This window comes from Tarenaya hassleriana, unplaced genomic scaffold (genome assembly GCF_000463585.1).
Source record: "Tarenaya hassleriana unplaced genomic scaffold, ASM46358v1 Cleome14, whole genome shotgun sequence".
Classification (NCBI taxonomy): domain Eukaryota; kingdom Viridiplantae; phylum Streptophyta; class Magnoliopsida; order Brassicales; family Cleomaceae; genus Tarenaya; species Tarenaya hassleriana.
The window spans coordinates 1955775-1965769 of NW_010964598.1; the positions used below are offsets into that span (position 1 = coordinate 1955775).

The 9995-nt window shown below is 40.8% G+C and overlaps 1 long non-coding RNA gene across 1 annotated transcript; it reads right to left on the minus strand.

Annotated features, from left to right (window-relative positions):
* Positions 1–4260: 4260 nt before the first annotated feature.
* Positions 4261–6199, minus strand: LOC104808248. Its single transcript, XR_770915.2, has 2 exons — positions 5951–6199; positions 4261–5815 (listed from the first exon to the last, which is right to left on the minus strand). It is a non-coding gene; the product is annotated as an uncharacterized LOC104808248 (long non-coding RNA).
* Positions 6200–9995: the final 3796 nt, after the last annotated feature.

Genomic DNA, 9995 nt, shown 5'->3' on the forward strand with positions numbered 1-9995 from the left:
ATCATCGCAGTTTCAAACAGCAACAAAATCAGTCGGCGAATCCCTTTCGCACGATTACCTTACCAGCTGGAGGTGTTGGTGGACCACAACGTATGGGCTATACTAGAAGGGTGGATTCTAATGGGCCTGTTCCACCTGGCCCATCTTCTTCTAGCCCATCTCAGTTGGTTTCTGGAATGAAAACAGCAGGGGTTCGCCGCATTTCAGATGCGGAGCTCGACGACAAACGGAGGAGGGGAGTTTGCTTCCGATGTGACGAGCTTATTTTTTCGGCCATAAATGCAAAGATCGGGAGCTCCAGGTGATAGTGGTGAAGGAAGACGACGAGTTTCTGTTGCCGGAAGACGATGTTCCGGAAGCTATTGCAGAATCGCAAAATGAGTCGAAAGAATTGGCTGAGCTTTCACTCAACTCGGCGGTGGGCATAACGTCGCCGTCGACTCTGAAAGTGCGAGGGTCGATTCGCGGTCAAGCAGTGGTGGTGATGATCGATTGTGGGGCGACTCACAATTTCATTTCGCTGGAGGTTTTGGACAAACTGGGATTGCAGCCCTCGTCGACGTCTGGGTACGGAGTTGCTCTAGGCACCGGGGTAACTGTTCGAACCACGGGAATTTGTCGGGCCTTATTATTAATGATGCATCACTTGGAGGTTCTCGCTGATTTTTTGCCTTTAGAACTGGGCAGCGCGATGTCATTTTGGGGGTTCAATGGTTGCGGACTTTGGGGAATATCCAGATGAATTTCGAGAAACTGATAATGCGTTTTACAGCGGGATCTACTCAGGTGACTCTTACTGGCGACCCTCATCTGCATAATTCCCTCGTTACTTTTAAGTCCTTGATTAAGACTATTCCGGCAAATGAGGCGAGTTATATGGTGGAGTTCAGTGCGATGTGTTCGGTTTCCGCATAATCGAGGGAAACACCGAGCAGTTTGGCTAAGATTTTGGAGGAATTTCAGGGGGTTTTTGCTGAACCATCTGGACTACCGCCATCACGAGGCCGCGAACATGCCATAATTTTACAGCCACGTACCGGACCGGTGAGTGTCAGACCATTCCGATACCTGCATGCCCACAAGGAAGAGATCGAGAGGATGGTTAAGGAGATGTTACAGGCTGGCATTATACAGCCGAGTACTAGTCCGTTCTCGAGCCCGGTTTTGCTGGTTAAGAAAAAAGATGGCAGCTGGAGATTCTGTATTGAATACAGGGCATTGAATCGGGTTACAGTGCCGGACAAATTCCCAATTCCGATGATTGATCAGCTGTTGGACGAATTATGTGGTGCGACGATTTTTTCCAAGCTTGACCTTTGTTCAGGATATCATCAAATCAGGATGCGAAGGGAGGATGTTCACAAGACGGCGTTACAGACACATGACGACCATTACGAATTCCTCGTAATGCCGTTCGGCTTGACCATTGCTCCGGCGACTTTTCAAGCCATGATGAATGATCTATTCCGACCATTTCTGCGTCGCTTTGTGCTGGTTTTTTTCGATGATATACTCATTTACAGCAGATCCATTGCTGAGCACGTTGATCATTTAAAGGCAGTGCTGACAGTCTTGGCAAAGCATCAATTGTTCGCAAATATGAAGAAATGTCTGTTTGGCAGGGATAAGATTGAGTACTTGGGCCATGTCATTTCACAACAGGGGGTTCACACCGATCCCTCCAAGACCGAGGCAATGCGACGTTGGCCTTACCCGACATCGGTTAAAGAACTTCGCAGTTTCTTGGGTCTTACGGGATACTATAGGCGGTTTGTTCGGAATTACGGCATGTTGGCTCGTCCACTCACACAGTTGTTGAAGAAAGACAGTTTCAATTGGACAGAGGTACAATCAGCAGCTTTTGACTCCTTGAAGGCTGCCATGATGTCAACACCAGTTGCTTATTATGCCCGATTTTTCGGACACATTTGTAGTGGAGGCTGATGCGTCGGGGTTTGGAATTGGAGCGATATTAATGCAGAAAAACCGTCCAATTGCGTATTACAGTCATGGATTGTCCAACCGTGATCAGATGAAACCAGTTTATGAACGGGAACTCATGGCGGTGGTGCTTGCTATTCAACGTTGGCGACATTACTTGTTGGGTCGCAAGTTTGTAGTTCATACGGATCAGCGGGCGCTGAAATATTTGCTAGATCAACGGGAGATTAACTTGGAGTATCAGAAATGGTTATCCAAGTTGTTGGGGTACGATTTCGATATTGTGTACAAACCCGGAACCCTTAACAAAGCGGCTGATGGATTATCTCGACTACCGGCCTCGTCAAATCTGTCATCAGTTGCAGTTCTTTCAGCCCTGACCATTTCGGGTGTGATTGAAATCGAACAGTTAAAGCGAGAGGTGGAATCTGATCAAGAGTTGATGGGGATCTTGAAGAAACTGCGAGAGCAACAGGAGGCGCCTCGTGGTTATCATCTCTGTCAGGGTACGTTGTTATTCAACGAACGCTTTGTTATTCCGTCTAATTCTGCCTTGATTCCTATTATTCTACGGGAGTTCCATGACAGTCCGATGGGGGGCATTCTGGGTTGCTGAAGACATTGAAGCGGGTTCAATCTGTCTTTTATTGGCGAGGCATGAAGGCCCAAATTCAGCTATATGTCGCTCAATGTGGGGTCTGTCAGCAAAACAAATATTCCACCTTATCTCCAGCGGGTTTGCTGCAGCCTCTTCCTATTCCGGTTCGCATATGGGAAGACATCTCGATGGATTTTATTGAGGGATTGCCAAGGTCGTCGGGCTTTGATACTATCTTGGTCATTGTGGACAGATTGAGTAAATTCAGTCACTTCATGGGATTGCGTCATCCGTTTACAGCGGTTCAAGTGGCTGAATTATTTGTTCGGGAAATCGTACGCCTGCATGGGTTCATAGTTTCGGACAGAGACCGCATATTCCTCAGTCATTTTTGGACTGAGTTATTTCGATTGGCTGGAACTCGGCTGAAGTATAGTACAGTCTTCCACTCACAAACCGATGGCCAATCCGAGGTGGTTAACCGATGTCTCGAGACGTATTTGCGATGTTTTGCGGGGGGGGGTGGTGGTGGGGGGGGGGGGGATCCTCGGGCCTGGGCCAAATTTCTCCCATGGGCTGAGTTCTGGTTCAATACTTCCTACCATACAGCTCTCAAGACAAGCCCATTTCAGGTGGTTTATGGCAGAGAACCGCCATCTTTGATACGTTTTGAGAAAGGGTCAACAGTGAATTTTGAACTGGAGGAGTCACTGTTGGAAAGGGATAGTATGATTAATATTATGGAGATACGTCAGAACTTGGCTCGGGCACAACAACGAATGAAAAAATATGCTGATGTATCGCGCCGAGATGTGGAGTTAGCTGTAGGCGATTGGGTTTTTCTCAAGCTACGGCCATATCGCCAACATTCAGTGGCCAAGCGTCGCTTTCAGAAATTGGCAGCCCGTTTTTATGGACCGTATGAAGTTCTGGAACGTATTGGAGCTACCGCCTACAAGATCCGATTGCCCGCTGAAGCTCGGATTCACCCAGTTTTCCATGTTTCGCAACTCAAGAAGGCGGTGGGAAATGTCTTTCAGCCGATGGAGTTGTCGAAGGAGTTGTCGCCTGAATTGGAGTTGCTTCTTGAACCAGATTCCTTATTGGATTCCCGTTATAACGATCAGGGATATCTGGAAGTTTTGATTTCTTGGAAGGGTCTTCCAACACACGAGGCTACATGGGAAATGGCTGACACCGTTGCTGCGCAATTTCCGCTGTTTCAGCTTGGGGACAAGCTGCGTCTCCAAGGGGGGGTATTGATAAACCCCTGCGTGTGTATCGGAGGAGGAACAAGAGGAAGCGAAGGGAAGCCATGGCTGGAAGCGTTGCGGAGCGAGGAGAGGAAGACACCTCGAGGGAGAAGGCTGGGAAAACCATTGCTGCTGGAGGAGAGAAGGAGACAGGTGGCAGCACAACAATGATTACCTAGGATTTGGGATTACCAGCACGTAGGTGGGGTACAAGGGGTTGTTATGTACAGGGGAAGGGAATCAAATTGCCACCTCAGCAAGTCTGTTGAGGCATGGCTACTATATATCTATGTTTTCTCTTTTGGGTGGGGATCATGTTGGTTTTTATTTGAGAGTGGAGTAGAGAAGAGAGTGGTGTTCTTCTCTGTAAACCTAGTATTTGTATTTCTCTGGGTTTCTTTTGAAATACAAATCTCTATTATCTATACAAGGTTCTATTAGATTCGCAGTGAATCGTGCTAAAAAAGATGGGAAATTTCTTCACAGAATCCTTTGACAAAGGTGTTACATTTACAATCCAACCCTCAAGAGACCAGAGAAGAAAATATAATCTCAAAAGAAATCTAGAAAAGTTTAAAAATCAAGGCTCAAGATTGGTGTGATAACGCGCCAAGGGCGAAACCAGGGAGTCGTGAGGACACCGTCACGGGCAGATCTGTCTGTCAGTACGAGGAGGAGATGGAGACTGATGTCTCGGCCGGTAACCATCTTGGAAAAGGCACGAACCCTTGAGTTGAGATGAGGCTTGTCATTTGCTCCTCTGCTTTTGCGGGTTCCATCTTCATGTCTTCCATTGGTGGGAACTTCCCTCTGCACTTCTTGTAGAACCCGCGAAGATCTCGACACTGTTGTGAAGATTTCTCCAACATCTAACGGGCCAGAGGCATTGCAGGCCTTGGCAGATCTGACAACAAGTGAGACAACTCCTTTGTCTGGTCTGAATATGACTTGTAAACCTCGAAACTATCTTCCAAGATGGTGCAGAGAACTGCTTGGACTAGGTTATGATTGATATGCAAGGCGTCATTACTTGGTGAGCAGTTCAACGTCTTTTGAATCAAGTCCTGACACTTCAAGATATGGAACATCGTATCTGTGTATTCTTCTTCTTCTTCCTCGCCTTGAATGCACTTCACACCACGGGATTTGATGGGCTGAAGCCTACCTGACTGATCCACGATCCATCCAGCTCTTTCTTGGAGATAGGCAACATAGTATTGCAGTTCATTAGGAGATGGCCAATAGCACTCGTGACACGCAACTGTCTGGTATTGCCCAAGATACCATGAACGAGAAACAGTCTTGAGGACGACGACACGGTCTCTGGTCCTCTTTAGACGCCGAGAAATGGAGTCAACGAGAAGAGAGACGGATTCTGGATGGACAGAGACGCAGAGGAGTATACGGTTGATGGATCTGTCGTCGATGCGGGTCTGATAGTGGTTAGTGGCACCGATCACTGCTACCTCGATGCGGAAGAAATCTGTTTAATCGCCATTGGAACGCACAACGACTTTGCCTACAGATGCCAGATCTTTTGCAAAGCCGACGACTTTCCGAAGACTATTCCGACCCATATCTGGATATCTGCAGAAAACACTCTACGGAGGAACGGGAGTTGTGTTGCTTCTCTGTTTGTGTGCCTTGATCACCTGAAGAATGTTATGAACTGAACACTAGAACACCTTAAATAGGCATTATGCATCCGAGAAGAGAACCCTAACCTTAATGGGAATTGAAACAGTGAAATCCAAATGATTATATAGGAAAATTTCCCTTCTTTATATCCAAATCATAAAAACAAAAAATCAAAAAGGAAACTGAAACAGAATTAACAGATCGGAGAGTAATCATTTAGAGAAGGGAAAACTTCGAGCAATAAAGAATTCGTCAGCTTCAGCTTCGATTTTCGTGAAGCCTTCAGCGAACTTCTTCGAGTTCAAATCCATCTCCAACCCAATGAATCACTTATTCAATCTCCTGAAGTCGAATCCGCTAATCAAAATCCCGCAGCTCGGAACAGCTACAAAAATTTGACACAAAAACGACGAACAAGTTCATTTATCGGACGAAATGCAGGCAGGCACCTTTCCCGATCGAAACACGATCCTGATGGCGCATATAGTAAACCATAGGCATAATTCCCGGGAAGATAAACCTGGCTGTTTCTTACGAATCCCATTCCAGAAACGTAAAGAATTCAGAAATCCAATGTCGCAGCCAAACTCTTCCCCGTGGTAAGAGGAGAGGCCGTCACTCTCTCCAGGAAGCAACAGAGAGGAGACGGGTCGGCGGAGTCGAAGAAGCGACGGCGAGGAGTAGAAGCTTACCTTGGGTTCCAGAAGAGGGGAGAGAGATTGGCCATTGGGAACGGGGGATCATGTGCCGAAGCCGGAATTGAGGAGGTTTATAATCTCGTGATTATTCCCTAGTTTTGCAAATATACCCTTTGACGTTTAAATATTTACCTATTAACCGTAAAGCCATGACTTACAATATAAATTACAACCGTGTAAATCATAACAGTATTTATACAGTTAAAATTATTGATACAGATGATTGTAATTCTCATAATTCGTTGTATATTAACCATAAAAAAAAAGTGGTATATGTTATCAAGTTTTTGACTGTTTGGAGTTTTTCTAATTTTTAGTTTTTAAAAATCCAAAAAATATCCAACCAAGATTTTGTTTTTTTACTTTTTTTCTAAAAAAACTGATAAATCATCTTTTAAAAAAAATTAAGAAAAACCAAAAACCACTTTTGTGTAGATTTTGACTAAAAAATCTCATTTGTTAATAGATTTTTTTCATTTTATATTAAATATTAATTATATAAAATATTCAAAAGACAAAAACACCATAGAAAATTTTATTTTATACATATATATAAAAACTCTTTTTAATAATTTTACATTTAAAATCTAAAATCTAGAAACTAAACTAAAATATTACTCTTCCAATCAAGTTTTTTAAAAACTACAAAAATTAAAAATTAAAAACCAAAAACTAAATTTAGAAATTCAAAATAAAAACTATCACCGTTCCAAGCATAAGTTTCGATTTTTTTTTTTGTGTGAAAATATGTTAAATAACTCCTTGCCATGCCCATGTTCCTAAGGAGTGAAACTCCATTTCTATAATTCAATCATTCATTACAATATATCAAAGGCATTGCCATAATGATTATAGGAACAACCATCAAAGGCAATACACGACGTGTATTTCATTGTGATCATAGGAACTTATCTCATTTCAATTCCACTAGTGGGCATTAAGTGGGCCGAATGCTCTATGAAGCTTCTGGTTATAAAAAAACAATTTATCTCGTTTGAATAATTTTATACGGATAACTAATTACATGTGATCAAATATGCAAATACAGAAAAGTATAGAGGTTAAATAGTTATACAGATACCATAAAGTGTAATTTTCTAATTCTTTATGGGCGGATTTGGAAATTACACAAACCTATTACTATAAATAGTGGTAGGCTAAACGGACAGAAAATCTGTATGCACCCATTTGTCATAGAATAAACTTTCTTACGTGATATTCTAGAAAACTTTCTACACACTCTGTCATTTGTCAAACCATCATGGATTCAAGTATGTTCTAAATTCCAGAATAATTCTTTATATGATATGCATGATGATTGGTCCAGTATAAAATATTCCGCAATATATATAATAAATGTATTTCTGTAAAATACTATCAAGTGGTATCAGAACCGCTTCATGACATATCACATAGAGAATTTGCATGAATTTGAATACTTGCATATTAAACAATATTCATGTATAATTTCGGATTAATAAAAATACAGGAAAATATACATGAATGATTTTGATATTGCATGTTGAATAATTCAAATATATGTATTTTCGGTTTAACTTGAAACTCATGGAATATGCATATATGATCAACATGTAATATGAACAATCATATATGTTTATATGAAAATTTTGAATCAATAAAACATACAGAAGTAATATCGAAAATGAAACATGCAAATACACAAATCAAATAATTTTTTGTGTATTAATCAGAATAATGCATGTTGAGTGAAATGCATGTTTCTATGTTTAATTTTCTAAATATACAAAAATTTACTAAGTTTTGATAAAATTATAAAACTTAGATACATAAAATATATACAGAAAATTAAAACAAATAAAAATTTAGAAATGTGGTTCACTCGTACCAAAGGGTAGAAAAAAAATTATGATAAAGATTATGTGAAAATCTCATCAGAATTTAAGAGAACCGAAAAAGAGGCCCAAACCAACGTTTTAATGTAGCCACCACCAAAAATGAGATTCTGACAATCGTAATTTCAGTTTTTTTTAGAAAACCGAAATCAATCATAATCTGAGGGTCGGGATCGAGGTATGAACGGGGCTAAATTGTGTATATGATAATACTTTATCGCCGTTAGTGATCAAGTCCAAATGATCCCTCGATTTGGTTAAGGTGGCAAAACTAGAAATAAAACAGAAAACCAAAATGGGACACGTCTGAACCGAGAATATCAGATTTTGGACTAAACCGAAATCGAAAACTAGAAGTGTCGTAGACTGTAAATTCGTGAAAACGCGGGAAAGTAAACACAAGTCGAGTTGCATGACAACAATGCCTGACATTTTAGAATGTCGATTGTTGGGCCATGCAGACACGTGACTATGTTCTTTCAAAGTCCCGAAAACAAAACCAAAAAAAATATCCGAGGTTGAATGAAACAGAGACAAATCATTAGAGAATCAGTCTCTGCAAGGTCCTTTCAGAAGATTTGGCACATTGAACTCGCCAGAAAAGTAGCTAACGCCAACTATTACAGAACAGGGGGCTTAGGTCACGCAAACCGATGATGATCTCGCCAAATAATAAAACAAAGGATATTAAAAGAGGAGAAATTTCAGAAGTTTAAAACCTCAATTTTATTTCTGAATCTGCAAGCATACGTTATGATCTCGAGATCAACGTGTAAATGTGTGTATTTATGTGCAGATTCAAACATAAAAAATTGGAAATAAAATCAGAAGGGAATATGAAACGGCAAAACTTTCCTATTTTCGACCGGATTCTGGTTTTTAAATCTCAACATTTTCTGTCTCTGAGCAGGGCTGAAGCCCATTAAAATTCTTTGAAAAGCGTGAGGTCCAGCACAGGTAACGAAGCGTCACAGGTCATGAAAAAACGCAAAAATTTGGGCTGAAATTCGACAAGCCCAATGAGGCAAAGTCAAACAGGCCCAGGCAAAGGCCCAATATGAATTAGGCCGAAGAGAAAATCAGCAATAATGCTGAAAGCTGCAAGTTCCCAAGTTCAAACTCGGATCAAGAGCATCCTGAGGGACGCATGCAACCACTGAGCCGCAGACGTTATTTTGCAAATGTTTGCGCTCACAACATATTATTGCGATTAAGCCCGAATAAAATTATAACATCAAATTTCGCGGAAATTTGATGAAGTTCACAAATAAAATCACTACAAAAAAAATTTCAAATTCCAACCGGCAAATCCGTTGGAAATGGCCGAAAATCCGTTGGAATTCGACTTTTCCAACGGATATAGCCGTTGGAAAACAGTCGTTAGAAACGCGGTTCTGTTGGAATTCCGTGGCAAATTCCAAACGGAATTCCAACGCCGTCATCCGTTGGAATATTTCAACGGATTTCCAACGATTCTTCCGTGGTATATTTTCAACGGAATTCCAACGGATTTGTTCGTCGGAATATATCAACGGAAATTCCAACGGATATCCGTGGCTACTTTCCGACGGGACCGTTAGAATATCCGTTAGAAATATTCCAACGGATTTACAACGGTATTTGCCACGGAAATCCGTTGGAATATCCGTTGGAAACGCCGTCGAAATGTTACAACGATATTTACAACGGTAGTCCGTTGGGATTGAAAATTTATTCCAACGGCGATTCGTTGGAATAACCGTTGGAAAACACAAAAAAATAAATAAAAAAATTAAATAAATATTTAAAAATAAAATATTTATTTTATTTTTATATTTATATTTATATATATTATATATTAATAAATATATATATATATATATAATAAAATCAAAATAAAATTAAAATATTAAAAAAACAATTGTTCGAATATTACAAAAATATAAAATATTTTCATTAATAATAAACTCAGAAGAAATCGTTTCTTTCATAGTTCTAGCTCTCGGGATTAGAT